This window comes from Patagioenas fasciata, chromosome 18 (genome assembly GCF_037038585.1).
Source record: "Patagioenas fasciata isolate bPatFas1 chromosome 18, bPatFas1.hap1, whole genome shotgun sequence".
NCBI lineage: Eukaryota > Metazoa > Chordata > Aves > Columbiformes > Columbidae > Patagioenas > Patagioenas fasciata.
The window spans coordinates 5990644-6007342 of NC_092537.1; positions in this window are offsets into that span (position 1 = coordinate 5990644).

The window sequence follows — 16699 nt, forward strand, 5'->3', positions numbered from 1 at the left end:
GTATTGTCATCTACGCAAAGGTGTTGAAAATGCTGCAATATCATGTTGTTAAAATTTTGCACCTGCTTTGTTCAGCTGCAACTGCAAAAGAGACTCAGACTGTGATATGTTACCTGGTATAGATCAATTCAGAGGAATGCCCCAAGATGCTAGAGGAAACTGAGCAAAGAAAGCAGAAACAGTTTCAAAATAGCATTAACCCTTTTTGTCTTGCAAATGGTCTATGGCTACCATTCCGATTTATTCACCCAACCATGGTACTGAGACCAAAGGATGCTCTAATGAGAGATTTCTCTCTACGATTCCTTTCTAGACTGAAAGGCTGGCCTTCTGTGGCAGCAGTTCTTAGCTAGCAGAAGCATCAAGCACTGTGTGGAGTGCGTTCTTTACGTACATAGTAAATAGATGGCCAGCCTGGAAAGATGCTTTTAAAATCCTAAGATTACTCTAGGGGTAGGGTGAGGTCAGAGGAGCTGGAGATGTAATATAAGTTTCTAACAAGGAAACTGAAAAGCAGGTGAGAGAAACTGCCTTTCAAGATTCTTTATTATTTCCCTTTCTTCACTGAAATTCATATCAGGACAAGACCCTCACAACACTTTGACAATCTCATAAGTCTGCTACAGTATAAAATGTACTGCTCTGCTCAGGTGGATTGTACCTACCGTGTTTCTATAGGTTAATGAAATCTAATCCTACCGTCTTGATAAAATCCATTAAGCACTGAGCAGCTGCTTCATTTGGAATCCCAGCTCTGCTCTATCTCCCCTTCTCTCCCATCTGCCACTCAACAAGGTTTCTCAGGGAAGGTTTTCCATTTATCAGGTTGACTTCTGCAGCCCTACTGCTTTTGGATCAATTTGCAAAAGAATTGCTGTAAAATGCAATAATAAGGAATATGTCTGGGACTTGATTCAGTATTTATTTTGGATTCTTTTATTCTGGGAGTAGGTTCTCTAGGGCGTATGATAAATTTAAGAAAGGTTATATCAATTATATACTATGTTGTTGGGAAATGTTCCCTGGCTAGCTAAAGCCTTGCTGTCGTCTTGGTCTAAATACATGAGTAGGGTCTTTAACTGCAGACTTCACTAGGTAAATCATAATGTAAAACATCTGTCTGAGGATTTGGGGTACCCCAAGACTTCTGGCCATATAAAAACTTATGTGAGAAGAGTTAACTAGCTCTGATTAGTGTTTATGGAATTTTAGCTTGTGAAATGACTGCTGAGCCAAGATGAATCCGCAAAAATGCTGGTTTTGCAAAGCACTTAGTCATGATCTTAAGTTCTTTACTGAACTGGAGCCTGAGGCTAAACAAGTTTTGAATGGAAACTTAACCTTGACTGCCACATATAAATTAGTAAGTTATATGGAGAAACATTCATTATTATATTTTCATTCAGAAAACTCAGGGGAATTAGTCAAGAGAAATAAACCTGCCATCATTGACAGGCCTAGAGAATAATCCCTGATTAGAAATGTCCTCCAAGGCACATCTTTTGCTATTAGCATAATTTTTAAAAAGGAGGGTTTGTGCTGCTGAGAAATGGGTGTTCTTAACAACAAAAGTGAAATTGAATCACATTCTGCAAAGAAGTCTGCAATCTGTACAGTCTGATTCTATAGCAGTCCTACCTAGTTAGAAGTATATTCTTCAGTTGTGCTGTCTCAAAAGGCAGCAGCGCTCATCTGCAAAACAGAGACGGCAGGAGCGAGACCAGACACTTGAGAGTACTTCAGTGAGGAGGAAAAAAAATAGAGGAAGTGATAAAGAAGATCCAGGCACTGCTTCTCTTTCTGCTGGAGAAATAGCGCTGCTGTGATCTCTGACCTTTTATTAACAAGGCAGTCACTTCCAGAGGACAGTGATTCATTGCGGGCCACCTTATCTGCATGTGAACAGACTCACCTCCAAGGCATCCCTTTGTCATATGTGGTAACTACAGATGGCAACAGATTCCCTGCTCCAGCGGAAATAGATTTATAAAGTTTAAAGTGCTACTTTATCCTATCTGGAGCATGAAAGAACCTTTAATGAGATTTAGAAAATTATGGATAAAGCTTAGTTTGACTTTTGTAATGAAACATACGTTGACATCTCTAACTAATGTGTATTGTTGCAGTGTAAGGCTATAGAGAAGAAAGGGTGCCTTATTTTAATTATGAATTGGTAAAAGGAATATGATGCTGTATTTGAAGGTGGTACAAAGGCCGAAATTTTCCATAGGAATGAGAAAGAATAAAAAGTCTTTCTTGATCTTGGCAATTGTATTCTGCAAATCAAGTTGAGGAAGAATTCCTGCTTTAAATCAAACATTGGACAGTCAATGAGATGTAAGAAACATGCTTTACACAGAATGAGTAAAGCGTTCTACTCTGACTACCCTTTCAGATAAAGTGCCCTTACTAACCATGAATCCCTGAATTATCCCAATGAGAAGGAATCGAGAGGCTGAGACACTGTTGGTTTTAAAATCTTCTCAGGAAATGCTCAGTATCAATATACAATCCTTTCAAATATAACCAAAACAAATACTTGTGTCTGTGCAATTACAGTTTGAAGGGGAACTTTTAATCTTGTAAATATAAGTTTGCTTTCTTTTATTTTTATGGCATTTATCTAGTTCTTTAAGTTCTGGATGACTTTCATTCCCACCTACACCGATTTATATTACTTCAGAATTAAGTGTTGGATATAAACACAAATGCCCAGTGATCTTATCTGGAGCTAATAGCTTTGTTATTTCGCATTCCTGATTCACAAATAATCAGAATGTATGTAAATTATGTAAATGCCATTGCTGTTTCATCTTTAGTACAGGCTATTTTCCCTTTGTTCCTAGTCACAGCTGGTTAATTGTCACTATACAATCTGGACGGTTCACTTTAAACTTTCCACATGTAATTAGGGTTTCTAGTACAGGCATATTAAACATTTAATCAGATATAGGTTATACATGCATTCTTTTAATATTTGTGACCTATGATGCATTATCATTAGCTGCACCTAAACTGAAGGACCTGGGAACATCTCAGAACTTGAAGGTCCAGGTGTACTTCTACACTCCCTTACTTTGCTTTCCACTCCATTACCTTGTTTTCATGAGGGGAAAATCCAGGCACTCCAGCTGAGCTAAAACTGTGACTTCTTTCAGAAATTTTCTAGTTTGACTGTAAGAAGATGATATTGTGAAGCATGGCCTTTTTTGTCTTTAAGGTGTGTCACCTGGAGAATGAATATGACATGTTATCAGCCAGGATGACAGACCAGCAGTGCCCACTTTCTCTGCATTGTTCTCTCTCACACTTCACTTCCCTGTAGTTTCTTCACTAGTGGATGCTCAGTTTCAACGGAACTTGGTAATGAGTAAAAATCTGTAAAAAATATTTGTGATCGTTACGTCTCGCATTCAGATCTTGTCCCAGTAATCCAACTACAGGGTCAGTTTGTAGACTTTTACTTTCAACGAAGCTATGGAAGTTTGAAATGCAGCTACCCTAACCTCATTTTTCTTATTCTAATCCCCTTACCACTTGTCAAAGAATATCCCCTTAAATATCACATTTCCAACATCTGCAGGAATTATTTTCTGTGAATTTTGCCACGTCATACATACTAATGTAACATCTGTAGATCCGTTTGATTTGAGAAGCTTAATTTTTATCGTCTTCTATAGTTATAAGGGTTTTTAGCATTGCATTTGGGTGATTCACATATTTTCATAGCACAGCATCAGATTCTCAAATTTACTAGGTAAATTTGTGTCACCCAAGTGGAAAACACACAACGCAAAGTCTATTTTAAAGTGATCTAAGAAGTGTACTGGGAAATTCTGATTAAGAGAAAATCTCTGCCATCAGAAATCTGCTGAAAGCAGCTGTTTGTACCCACACTTTCACCTACTTCTAATAAGCACATGAGGACATAATTTATGTCTGGAGGACTTCTGCAAGGGCCAAGACATAAGAGCATGGGCTGGTCCTAATACAGCAATAATCTGTCTTTCTTACCAGCAACAGGTAAAACTGGTTCCTTGTAGACGGCTGAGAATGTAGGAGATGCAGTTTCCTCTCTGTTATCACTCTTCTCCAGCTCCAAATGTCTGCTATGATTACTTTTCTCCTGTTCTTCTCGATCTAATATATTCCTTTTCGGTTTTGAGTCTATGTTTTGATTTAGTGGTCTCCTTGGGTACCTTCTGCTCCTGTGAGTAATCCTTATTCATAAAGAGCTCAGTTACAGGCAATAGGGCCTTAAATCTAATTTTTTGGCATCTCTACTGGTATTTATGAAGAACTGTTCTTGTGAATAAAGTTTTAGCTTGTGGTAACAATGGTAAATAATGCCAAGAGCTACAGTCTGCTTCTAACTCTACCAGCTCAAGTGAAAACTAAATAATTCCATAATATTTGGAAACATTTCTCCCCTTAGCAGATTATGAATTTTCAAAATGATGCTTAATTAGTCTTATTATTTGTTAGGAAACTGTGGAAAGATATAATGGATCTGCTAAAGAAGGATATTAGAAACTACCTGGTACCTAGGAAGCAGTTAAAACAAAACTTCGCTGTTTTATCTTTGTATAACAAAATGCTTTCATCATCAATGTAGCGCTTTTGGGGTACCAGGGGACAGTGCAGCTAACAAACAATATGACTGGAAGATCGTAAGGAGTCCAAATATTCCTTGTTGTTGTTTAAAAATTTTGATAAAAAACTAGTGGTTATGGTAACTTCTGATGTAAGAGAATAACAGAAGCTCACTGTCATGAGTCTGTAGCCCTTTTCTTTAAATAGATAGCTAAATAGACAGATAGATATTTGAACCTTTGTGTTTTTTACCTCCCCTGCTAGTAAGATAGGGGGGTTGTTTCTGGTAATGACTGGTTGCCTGCCCTCTCCAGTTTGGGCCTTCTGAAGTCTGCCAAGTTCAGGTGACAAACAATTGAAGGCTGGAACAAACTATATAATTATATTAACAATATAGATCATGATAGATCATGAAGCTGTCTAGGAGAGAGGAAATATAATAGTTTTTTGGGGGTCCTCTTTTTTGGAGTTGGGGGCAGGGTTGTTTTGGTTGTTTTTTTTTGGTTGAGTTTGTTTTTTTCTTTCTTTTGGTGTAGATTGTTCTCCCATTTCCAAAAAACAGACACAAGAATGAAGCCCCCAAATCTGCCATTTCCTCATAACTTTCAATGACCCTTCGCTGCTCTTTGGCCACTAATACCATGTTTAGGAAAGGATGGTGTGATAGAAGATTAATACAGTCCAGAATTCTCATTTTTTTTAAGGATTTACTGGGTGGTGTGATATATCGTACTTCAGCACGCTCGTTTTCCTCTGGCCTGCCCTTCTTTCCATGCATAGCTTGTGGGTCAGGTACAGCTCAGGTCCAAGAAGGGCTGCTACAGCACAGCTGGGCAGCTGTTGAGCCTTTCCCCTTCTCCTTAGCTCTGCGTCCCACCTCAGGGGAACCCGATGTGTAAACAGGGAGTTTTCTCTTCACAGGGATTTTAAAGATGTTCACAGACTACACATCAGCACTTACAGGGCTTTGTAATTTAAGGGGATCAGCATTACTTCAGTAGTATTTTTAAAAGTTTGTGGATGGGTGTCTTGTGAAGGAGAACTGATTTTGTTCCGAACTCTGGTACAGCTGTGCTGTGTGACCTTGGGCAAGCCACTTCACACCTGTGTTCCCCTATTCCCTGCCATGTAAAATATTGCTAATGCTTATCTAGATTAAAGAAGAGAAGCGAGGCGGTGTTCATTAATTATTGTTGGAGAGTGTTCAGAGATCCAGTCCAATAACAGTGTAGGATACAATGCTTTGCCCTTCTAGAATACATTCATTTGAGGAAGGTAAAGCATGATATTACACATTTATGTGAAGAGAAAGAAAACTGAAACATCACTTGGAAGCCTTGTTTTAATTGGCTTTGTGTTTTGTTTTTTCTTTACTGTACCCAAGGCTAAATTCACAGAGGCATTTATAAAACATGAAAAGATTCAGACAGGGACCTTGTGCAATTTGAAGAAATAGTCTGGGAATCCACAGCCAGCGGAGTCAGGCACCTGATGTGCTTGGGTGGCTCCCGAGGGAATGCCCACCTACCTCCTTAGGAGGCTGATTTTCCCTGGCAGTCCAGGCTGCAAGTTCACTATTTGCAATGCTTAATGATACAGAGCAAACGAGTAACAAGAGATCCTGAAAGACACGTATGAATCTTTCCCATGCCCTTTATTTTTCCTCCTCCATGCTGAGGCTAAACTAATCTAGAGAATGAATCAACAAGAGCAATATGATGAACGTCCAACAAGTCAGTAAGTGTAGTATGGTTTTTTTAAAGCCCTTTTCTCTGTGGGTGTACTTCTGTTTTAATAGTACAGATTTTAAGGACAGCTGTTTTTGAGAAATGAAGGTGCCTTTTTTCATTTATTTTTTTTTTCTTTTAGAAATCGATTGCAGCTTGCCACCTCTAAATCACGCTTAGAGGCTTCTAATCCCTGCAATATACACTACAGTGGCTTGTGACACTGCTTTCTGTCGTAGTATAATAAGTCATTTAACACATGATAGTTCCTCCAGCGAGCTGCTGGAAAGTCTCCTTTAGCTTACAGTGTCTGGGAACCTGAGGTCTTGACTCTAAATGCAGAGGTGATTCTAGTATGCAGAAAGCAATTACCAGCCTTGGAACCTGTCCAGAACAGGCGCACAGTGTTCCTCGTTTCAATAGTGCTCTGCTAATATTAATAACCAAAAGCTCACTGTTAATGTATTTCCTGTGAGCCATGTATTCTAATAGGCAACCATGGTCATATACTTACTTTTCTCAGTTTTCATTTCAATATGTATGAATACATTTAACATCAGATGGAGCAGGTCGAACAGTGAATTTGCAAATAGACATGTAGTGTGGAGACTTGGAGAATGCTTGCCTTGGTAAAATTGTAGCAGGTAAATTATGGGTGCTGTAGTGTATAATCTGCACTATTATCATAATTGCTATCTGCATTATCTTTTGAGCGGAGATGAAAATATTTTATATAACTGAATTAAATACCACTGTTTGTTGTACTATATTTAATACTTTGATACCTTTTAAGTATGTTATGCTGTAAAGAATAACTCAAGTGGAATTTAGATCAGTGATTGCTTGTAAAATGTCTTTAGATTGAGTGTAGCTGAGGCTTCTCAAATACTTTGTGAATGTAAGACCTTGAAATTGAATATGAATTCATTAAAGAACACTGCTAATGAAATAATAGGATTATTATTATCTTTTGCAAAATTGTTCCAAACTATGACTCTGTTCTGCTGCCCTGGTGTTTTCTGTGATTAAATTATTTATAGCCAATTAGCTCTTAAGACTCAGTATGCCATCCTGCTCTGAAGCATCTCCTTGTTCGTGTCCTGGTGTGGGTTTAGGCTCCATTGCACTCGGTAGCAGTCAATGGAGATGTCTCTCAACCTTCTGCTTGTGAAGACCTCTGTGCCTTCAGCTGCACAGCAGGCACTTGGTGTTCACAGTCACAGGCTCTAAAAACGAGGCGTAGTGGGAGATGCAGCTGCGCGTGTGGGGTTTGCAGCTGCTGCCAAACAGGTCCCACCGCATCTATCTGGCAATTTTTAGAAAGCCTCCTCTTGCAGTCAGATTCCATTTCTTTCTAATAGCTAACCCAAAGTTAATGCATTTTGATAAAGGGCTTGATAACACCTCAAAGACCATATCTAGGGTTATAGCCTTTCTGAATGGACAGATTCAGCCTCTTCTGCTGGTGTGTTTTTCCCAGGGATTTTTCTCAAGGTTTGCGAACAGCACAGGGGTTCTTGGTGGGTGATAAAAATGGTTTTAATTGGTCACGGAAGCTCAAATATTGTGATCATTTTTTTTTTTCTTGAGCTATAATGCATGGGGATGAGTTCTGTCTTTTGCCTTTGTTAACACAGTTCTCAAAATCTGAGAGGTTAAGCATTTAATCAGCCACAACTATCAGGAGATATTAGATCAAGTTCTGATGTCCTGTGTACTTCCCCAACACAAATGTCACTATCATGGGTTTTATGCCTTCATTAGATGCTGTTCAGATGAATACATTTCAAACTGGTCAGATAGAGGATAGGGGGAAAAATATCTTGCCCTCCATGGAACCAACCAATGAAGATAAGAAAAATGGGCCAAAAGTAGAAATGGTGTTATGAACAATGGAGAAAGGACGAACCTACTGTTCTGGCTGAAGTCATTGCTTTTCTTTCCGCTGCTGTGTCTACTTAGTAGATGCTGCCCACTGCCTGGAACTGTTAGGACACAGAGGTTTGTCTGTCTCACTGTAGTTATGGTCTGCTCTACTAGCAACCGCTGGTGCGTGCTTGTGATAAAGCTCTTTGTAAGCAAACAAAAAGCATGTTACGCTTTGATTCACAGGATATTAAATCTTGTGTGGAGTCAAAGAAACAATTTGCTGTGTGGCACAGAATGACCTGTCTCACTGTAGCTAGTGACCTTTATCCAAAAGAAAAACCTTCTTATAAACATCTGCCTTAAATGAGAAAGATTTCTTGAAAACATATGCTGAATACCTAAGTCTTGGGAACCGTAATGCATTTTGATTAAATAAGAACAGTTCCTGTGAAGTTCTGGAAACATGTAATTATCCTATGATAAGCCACAGTAGAAAGTAATAGGAGTTACCTGACTTGGGTCACTTTTGGATTTCTTTCCCAGTTGTGAGAGCATGGATGTGGTGCATGTTTGAACATTGCTGCTCAGGTCTCTGGGGACTTACCAGGGTACTTACTATAGCTGACAGGTGTATAAATGTAATGCAACAACTGGATTCTTGAGAGTAAGAAAAAAGTCTCAATGGAATATAAACAACTGTGTCCAAAGCTTGGCTTTCTGATTAACCTTTGATAGGCACTAGTTATTGGTACCTACTAATTTGGAAGTGTGTAGGTTTGGATTTTTGTCTGGTTAAGTGTGTGGGTTATGCTTGTGTGCTTCTAGTACAGAAAAGGCTACATTTTGAAACTGTTAATTGCCTAATATGGAAAGGTTATAGATATGAATTCCACATATTTCACTATATTATAAATAGAAAAATAGACCAAATACCTGATTTAGCACAGAAAATAGAACTTCAAAACTTCATAATGTCCTTTAAAACTCATTACGCAGCACTGATGGTGAACATCTAACTATGGTCTCATTTTCTTTGGATCACTGTTTTACAAAGTCATTATGAAATGGGTAACGTAATTCTCATCCTTTATGCCTTTCTTTTTTTCAAGTGATCACTGCAAACATAGCAGGATGCATTTGGAATGCTTCACACACTTTTTGTTTAGTTTGCCTTTTTCCTTAGGCTTCCTAAGATGAATTGTTGAATATATTTGCGTGCTGTCGTGCTCCAAATTATGTATGCACAATTTTTTTTGTCTGCACACAATTAGTTGGGCGTAGAATAAGAAAGTGGCAAGATTCCAAACCATTGTTTTCTGCTTTTTTTCTTTAAAAAAAAAAAAAGTGTCATTCTCCCCAAGGAATTACAACCTAAAATGAGGCAGATTGAGGGCAAGCATGTGGTTACAAACAACTTCTGAGTAATTTCATTTTAGATGCTCAGTGATGACTTTGAAAACTTTGCAGGTAAAACACAAACTCTTCAAGTAAAACAAAATCAATCAGATAAACAATTCCCTGTGTGTGCATGTTCATTTTGTTTTGTTTCTTTCCCTTTGTTATCGTATCTATTGCAAGGAAAGTCTAAAATCATTCTGGTATTTCATTCATGCAGAAAACTTTGACAAAGTTCAATGTATTTAAGTTCTTAAACTTTGTTTATTTTAATTAAATCTCAGCTCTTGTGCAGTGATCTCTCTTGGTTTTGTGAGAGGAGGGTTGCATTTGGAAAGAAGACAGGAGAACATGGGATGAGCCCTAGCACAGTAACAAATCCCTTGTTTTCCCACCTGGCTTTGAATGACACTTTGGCAAAGTGTCTTTTCAAAGCTCTTCCTCACTGCCCTATAGCCCAGTGGCTTAAGGGTCTGCAGTTTAAATTCCTTTCCTGCCTGATTTGGGGGTGGGGATTTGGACTTGGCTCTTTTGAATGAGCCTTTCATAAACAAAGACTCTAAGTGGCTCCAGTGAAGCTGCCCCACCTTGGGTAATGCAGTTAAAACCATCAACTACACAGCAAGATGCTGGCTCAGAAGAAGATGCAAAGTTGGTCTTGCCCATTACAGCTTGCTCCTCTACCTTACGCTTCTTAGACTACAACATTGCATATCTTCTGTGGAAGAACTGGCTTAAATAAACTTTGTCTTGCAGTCTTTGTCCTGAGGTGCTCAGCAGGCTCCCAACACTGTCACAGGAATAGCCATGTGCTATTCAGTAGGTCCACCCAGATGTCTGGGGTTTCACATGTAATAGATTCATTGACCTCTCTGTCCTAGAGACAACGCAGTTCTCTGGATCTCGCTTTACACTGCAGACTCAGCAGAGTGTAACGTGTTGCTAAGCTGGCAAATCTTTGCCTGAAGTCTTCCCACAAAGCCATACAGATCTTATAACTGTTTCTACCAGTCCCAGCTCTTGCTTTCACTGTTAATGTCCCACAGCTCCATCAGGTCAGAATGCCAGATGTCCTGCTGCTTAGCATTGACTTCCCAGTCCTAAAGCAGGTAATTTTTATTTTATTATTATTATTTCCCCCTCTCTCAGTGCATCATGCTCGTCTCCTGGATGTGGTAGTGGAGGTAAAGCAGGAATCATAAGTCATATCATTGCTTCAAAGAACCAGATATGATCCCAGCAGAATCAAAAAATGAATGCTGAAACAGAGGCAAAAGGCTGAAATATATTACACTGATGACATTATGGCAACATAATGAAGAAACTGAAAGGCGTAAAATGAGATCTTATATTTTCCTTAAGTTTAGTAAACTCATTCTTTTGAGCTTTATGGATATGATGAACATCAATAAGATTGATTAAAAAAGGCTTTAGAATGTTAAAATTATACCATGTTGCTTGCGGCTTACAATGGGCCATTACCTATATACCATTCTTTACAGGGGAAAATAATAAATTAATTGCTTTCTTCTGTCTATTTTTACCTTGCCTAAAGCTTGTAAACATCTTCTCTTTAAAGATTACTGCAATTGCCATTTGCATAGTAAAATCTGCTTCTTTAGCTTGGCAGAAACTTTGCCATAAGCCTTGTTTCTTCTGAGCAATTGGCTCCGCTTACTTACAGCACACAACCTGCTGCTGTTTGACGGGAGCTGGAGGAAGGAGAATGTAGCAAAGGGACAGATGGACAAGGGCCAGACCTCTTGGAGGTGGCAGGAGCTTGGGAAGAGCAAGGACAATGGAACTAATTGTTTTTCAGCTGAAATTTGTATAAGCTTTGCTGTTAGTGTTAAAACTGAAACCAAATCAAAGCCTGTGGCTGCTGTAGGTCTTGCAGCACTTTTGTGTTTTGGAGGATGTATGATTATTTAAGCCTTAAACTGTGATTGATTAGCTGCAGAGAGCTTCCACAGAGAATGATCTCCCCTTGACTTGACTGCACACCAGAAAAACAGAATCTTATTTACCTCGAACACATTTGTTCATCCAAAGGATAAGAAGCAAGACTAGAGATGCCGTAAGGTTGATTTGAAGCAAAGTGAAGCTGAGGAGGAATGGTCAGGCTGTATCTGTTTTTATTTAACTTTAAACAATAGAGTTGTACTTCTGGGAGGCGGATGTTCACGTGGGGTGGAAATGCAAAGGGATTAAAAGGGGAATTTAATCTTTCATCAGTTTCTCTGTGGAGCTGACAACATTTGGGTAATTAAACTGTTTACCTACATTTTGTGTGCCTGCTGTCACAGCTGGATGTTTTTACCCTCCTTTTTTTTCCCACTGTATAATTCACTACATTAGCAAGTTGCTGAGATGTCACCTGCCTGCAAACACATGCACCCTTGGAACGGAGAGCAGTTTTCGTACTCACTGTACAGGTGCTTCAGGGATCCATTGAAGAAGGATAATTTTGATTCACAGAATATGTATATTTTTTTGAATTATTTCTTCTGAATTGTGCCCGGAAATGTAGGAGTAATCCTTTCTCCTTTTGAATGAAGGAATTGGGCAATTGCAGTTCTTAGGGAATCCAGCCAAGCCATTTCTTCGAAATCTGCTCATACCACTCTGAGTCTCTGACTAGTATAGATAGCTTATAAACGAAAAGAGGACCATATGTGGTGTTTTCATCAAGTGTATGCTTTCTGGTTTTCTAAGGCTAACTTGGGTAATATCCTTTCTGGATAGGAGGCTGTGTTGTTTTCCTTTGCGCTGCTTTTTTTGTTGCTGTTCAGAGGAACAGCAGCCAGAGCCCAGCTGGGAGCAGCAGCAGCACCACGCAGGGCTCCTGCAGCTCAGGCAGGATTTTACCCTGTTCCTGGCTGCTGGCCGGAGTATTTCCTTAGTGTTTTTTCCACTTCATTCCATCACCTCTTTCTCTAGTTCTGTTTCATTTATCCTCTTCTTTTTTCTCATTCCTTTACTTGATCTTTACTGACTGCTCCCTGCAACCTGAGAAAAACAGCTGATGTTTGTCAGCGTTGGTTCATGTATTTTTTTCTCTTTACAGGATGTCTTCAGGGCAGGAATAGTTCACTACTCTGTGTGCATAGCACAATGGTATCTCTTCATGACCACCCCTTAAATGTTACTAGTAAGCTTCATTAACATTATGATCTGTTTCTACCACCGTCTTCATTCTAAATACATGAAGCAGTCAGTTACACTTGAAAAATCAATAGAAAAACTAACCCTTACTACCCTGGAAACCCATCATCAGTTTCCAAATCTATTCTTTTCAAAGGACTGCACTGCTTTGAGCAGGGCCCAGAACAATTTATGCAAAACCTGAAAAACAAACCAAAATAACCTGTTGGATTCGTAGTGAATGTCCCAAGCAAAAGCAAGCTCAAGCCACTCAAATTCCTTTTTATCTCAATATGATGAGGCACTTGTTAGGTGGCTTTTCGGATATCTCCTGCAGGCTCTGGATGTTATTCCCAGCAGGATATCGTGTGATATCGCTCTTGGGAAATGCCAGTTCATATCGGAGCCCAGAATACTTGAAATGTGAAGTAAGAATTGCTGGCACTGGTTGGTGTTGATTCACATTGAAATGGTATCTTTGATATTAACTTCATAGAAACAAGGAAATCTGGGTTCTCTTCTACTAAACACTTGCATGTATTTTTCATGCCGAGGCAGACTTGATTGCAGTGCTTGTTTACCAGACTCGAAGTATTCTTTTGGTGTCTTTCTATGTAAGTGTTTGTGTTGTTCTACATTATTTTTTCCCTTTCAAATCTTACTGCAAACAGTTCAATTATTCATTTCAATGGACTTTGCAAAGCAAGAAACAAAAAGAAAGGAAAATTTCTATGGAGTAAATTGTAATTTTTTTAAAAAATTAAACATACTTTTAAATTGCTCTGGAAAAAACAAAAGCAAACCCTACCAAGCACAGAAACAGTGTCTGAAACTTGAAGCTGAATCTGTTCTTATTGTTAAGCTAAAAAAATATTCTAATAACTTCTAGAACTTTTCATTAAGATCCAGTTTTAAGCCATCTGTGATTCAAAATGGGCCGTGCCATGCTCATTTTATTCCTCTTATTTTAGACGGGAAAAGCCAATGATACATGTGGTTCTTAAACAACACTGTGTGGTAGCATTGTACAGAAGATACTAATTAAAGGGAAAATGATTCTGGTAGAGATCATGCAGGCACATAAAAAGGAGCAATCCTGGGGAAACAGAAGTCTTTATGAATACTTATTTAGATTTATTGAATCTAGAAAACACATTAGAGCCCTAAAAACGACCATACCTATAAAACCAAATGAACAAACAAACTGTAGACAAAGGTACTTAAGGATGCTGAGGGCTACCTTCCACCCACTTGAAAGAGGAAATATGAGCAAAGAATTATGTTTTCTTTCATGCTGTGGTGGTGCTGACACTCATTTGTTTCAGTCTCAGGAAAGCTTTTATTCCTTCTCGGGCACCGTATCGATATTCATCAAAGCTTCTGCAACTCACCTTCAGGACAGGAACCCTGTTGCTCTTGCAGCAGGTTTGAGTTGTTTGTTGTATTTTGGTTTTCCTTTATTTTTTAAATACTTTGGGGAAGCTATCTTGGGTTTACATTGACAGGGACATCACTAGGGGCAAATCGTTCAGTGGCCAATCTGTGCAAAAGCTCAAAAGTTCAATTATTTCACCTCCCTTTTAAGAGAGGTGATCAAAGCAGTTGATGGGGAAGATGGGGAGCAGAGAGTGCACCGGGCTGAGCAGGAAATGAATAAGTGCAGACAGAAGCACCAGAAATTTCCTTTCCTCCGTTGGATCTGTTCAGAAGGTGGGGCAGAACAGGGCTGGGATCAACTCATTTGTAACCTCTGTGGGATGGGAAGCTCTGGTCACTGACCTGGCCTCGTCCCCAGAGGCCTTGACCTGGGCTCTCTTATGTGAACATATCCCTCAAACCTTCTGTACTGGGAGGCCATGGATTTCACGTAGTAATTCTAGGAACCAGCCTAGAATTTCCAGCACAACTATAATGTAAAAAGCACAACAAATTTCATAACTTCTGCAAAAGCTATTGTCAGAATTTAGCTATAATACCTTGCAGGTGAAGGATGAACCTCTTCTTCACAAGGCAATTCTCACTTAACTGTAAAAAATCTTTCATAAACAAACTACATGTGCCATGCTCTGCAATTGTTGCAAAAAGTACAAACAAAAACCCTCCACCTTTTCTTTTCTAAAAGCCTATTATTTTTTGGCAAACCTAGCAACATCTAAGCTTTCTTTATTTCTCTGGATGATGGACTGGGAGACTCTTTGAACTGCGCTAGAAACCGTGTTTGGCAAACATTGAGGACTCTTGGCATTTCTGGTCTTCGGCAGACTTATTTTCTCAATAGTTGTTTTGGTTTTCCTCCTGCTTTGTGTCAGATTACGCTCCACATCTACACATTTGATGTGGGTTTGTGTCTGTTTTGTAGGTGGCTATTTAATTTAGGAGAAGCCTGACTTCACCTGACTGCTTTGTAATTTTACAGCTCAGCCAATTACTATTATTTCTAATAACAAAGCCAATTACTATTTTTTTATAATAATGTTGCTATATAGATACTAATAACTACTGCTTTCTGTAACAGCTTTACAATTTAAATTGCATGTAATTTATTTTTACTTTATTATGAAAAAATTACCTTATTTCCCTTACTCCAAACTGTATTCTAATGCTTAAAACCTAACTTTCTCTTAATAAATATCGGAGCATTTCAGATATTTCACACATTGTCCTCCCAGATAAATGAGTCCTCTATAGGTTTAGTGTGCTCTCTACCATTCAAATAGTTTACCGTATTATATAGTAACTTTGAAGCATTCTTGTTTAAACTAATTCCTTTGCATAAATTGCAATCCATGAATATTTCACCATGAGGAGAACAGACAAGTGGGTCTTCAAAAGGGGGATATGAGATGGGCTGGAACTAGAATGAGTAAGAAAAAGCTTTTCTGTGTAATGAACAGAAGGAGCAGGAATATAAGGTTCAAACCTTTGAATCGTTTGCGAACTGACTCTAAAAAAGAATGCGCTAAGTTAATGAAGACATTTCATTGGGATATTAACCTCTTACATTTAGTACAAAGATTAAAAACATCCTGTAATACTGAAGTCTAAATGAAGAAATGTGTAATAAATTGTCAAAACATGACTTTTCAGCAACTTAAAGCTTTTTGTTTATTTTTTCTGCAGAACAGAAAATTCCTCAGGAAAACAAGAACACAAGAAAAGGCAGAACTGTTTCCACAAGATGATTAGCAAATCAATATTTATTAAGAATTATTTAAAAATTAATGAGTAGTTCTGGTTGAGATGCTTGAGAAAATGACTCAGACAAGGCACTTGAGCATTGACTACAAATGTACTGTCTAGCCTCTCCTTTGACAATTCAGAAAGAACTGCCTGTGTACCTTAATCTTGGCTATTTTTGCACTGTTTTGATACTGTCTGCTACAATGCATGTGTAGTTCTTTCTCTAACCAAATAATTTATGTAGTCAGTCACTTAAATACTATAAAATCTCAGATGATATCTTTACAGGATCAGTGTAATATTGCATGGGGAATTGCTTCAGCCAGAAAGAATTTCTCTTGAAGAGTGAATTGCTAGATGAGTTTCCGATGCCTTTTTTTTCCTTCCTGCAACAGTATATGGCGCTCAATTTAGCATAGAAATCAGCTCATCAAATCACTTGGTAAGGCAGGTGCTGATGTGCTGCTGAGTAGAAGCTCTTGTCATTCTTTTCTGTATTCACCCTCTTGCAGAGAAGCAGGAAGGAATTTCTTGGTTTCCCAGGAGTGTTGCGGCTGATGCCAATGCCACAAGCCTTGTTATTAGGGAGAATGCTCCTTGTGTTCTCTCCCCGTCTCTCTCACACGCATAGAGGAATCATAACAATCTGACATGAAATGTTTAGAACATCCAGTGTCTGGTACGCGACTATTTATTTTCACATTGCATTCCTATCATGCATTGCAATCTTGCTTCGATATTTTACCGATTCAGACGTAATGTGTGTTTGAAAAGCTGAAAGCTATAAATTT